Raw genomic sequence first — 1,925 nt, 5'->3', positions numbered from 1 at the left:
CGAAATCCCAATAAAGCATCGACTATGGAAGTTAGAGATATATTAGGAATAGATTTGTAATTGTACGGGATGAACTCAAAGAGTCTCCCGCTGTTTGTAACTTGTACATGACGAAACCCTCGGCTCCGCCTCCTATATAAGGGGGAGTCGAGGGAGAAAGAAAGGATCAATCTCATTGTCAACTCAACCCTAGTTTTTAGCAGTCAAGCACCTTTTTCGGCTGAAACCTTCGAGATCTACTTGCCCTCTACTTCCGCGAAACCCAAGTCTACAACCTTTAGGCATTGACAAGTTAATACCTTGTCAATTGGCGCCGTCTGTGGGAATTAGGGGCGACAAGGAGTTGATCTCGATGGCATCGTCAACATCTTCGACAACATCATCGACTTCATCGGTAGCAAGCAACACGATGGACGGAGGTAAACAGATCGAAACTGGTCTCGTTGATTTTATACCTCACCCTCCCGCCCGTGTGGATGCATATGCGCATCTGGAGGAGCCAATGGAGATGACGTTCGGAAGTTTCCACTTCCGTCTCGGGAAGGAAGGATCGCATCGTCTCGCGGTACCGATTTCATTGGGTCCATTAGCGGTCGATTCCGATTTCTCAGGATCATCATCATCGTTCGAGACAGGCGACGAAGAGATTTCGCCGTCAAGCTTCACCAAGCCCGCTTCAAGCGGAAAACTCGCCGATATCTTCGGCAACATGTCCTTCGGATCGTCTGCATATTCAGATCTGAGCAGCGACTCGGAGAGCATCGACAGCTTCGACTTCATCGATAGATCTACTTCCGTTCAGGGGGTCCTCGCCGATCTATACGATGGTGTCACCAACCTTGAGGAAAACATAGCGACAAAATATCATCAAGTCTAGCAATTGGAGAATCGAGTCGCCAAGACGAAGAAACATCAGAGGCTTTCGATGATTTGGAAATCCATACATTGATCCCGTTGATCTCACACGAGGATTGGGAACCAAATACATCGGGAGCACACCTCGTCAAAAGCTGCAACTTCCACAAGTAGCTTGGGAGAGAGCGTCGAGAGCCATGAGCGGCACGGAGCCGATGACTACCACCGCTATATTAGAAGAGATGCAAGCGTATCAATATAAAATCGCTCGTGCCAGACGGGAGATAGAAAAAGAAAAGGTGTTACTTGAGGAAAGAAACTTCAGGTGATAACCACAGAGCAGCGCACGACCGAGGAAGATCTCGCCTGCAACATATACCCGAGCATGAGCGGGAGTACCTGATACAGAACCTCGACATGTCCTTTATGTCGATAGATACAAGAGGGAATATTATCCCAAACACACCAGAAGCTGGGTACATGGCGGCTCAATCTTTTATACTAGCATCTAAGCCACCGGCTGGAGATCCGAGAGAAGCATTGTATCAGATGGCCATGACAGGAGTTGGAGTCATGGGAACAGCGTTCGCAGGTCCTAGTACACCACAACCTGAAAGTGCTCCAAGACGAAATAGTCCTCGACCCGCCACGGCGGCGCGAGATCCACCATGAGTAGACGTGGCGAGAAATGCAGAAGCTCAAGATCGAGTAGACAGAGTACGGGAAAATAGATCTAGGCGATACTCGCCAGAAGTCGAGGAAGAGGATATGTGTGGACTCCCTGCTTTACTCGAAGAGTTCGCAGAACACGGGTCCTTCTAGCTTTAAGCTGCCAGATGGTTATAAAAAGTTCGATGGCTTGCAAGATCCCGAAGATTGGATAACTGATTTCTTGGAAACAGTAAAACTGTTGGGTGGATCAAGAGCAACAGCTATGCAGAGCGTCCAAGATCATCTCAGTGGAGCCGCAAGATCATGGATAAAAAAGTTACCAGTAGGATCCATCGACAGCTGGGAAACTTTTGAAGAGTTATTCGTGAAGAATTTCCGTTCCACGTGCAAAAATCCCG

This window comes from Lolium rigidum, chromosome 3 (genome assembly GCF_022539505.1).
Source record: "Lolium rigidum isolate FL_2022 chromosome 3, APGP_CSIRO_Lrig_0.1, whole genome shotgun sequence".
Taxonomy (NCBI): Eukaryota; Viridiplantae; Streptophyta; class Magnoliopsida; order Poales; family Poaceae; genus Lolium; species Lolium rigidum.
Note: the sequence above shows the minus strand (reverse complement) of the source record.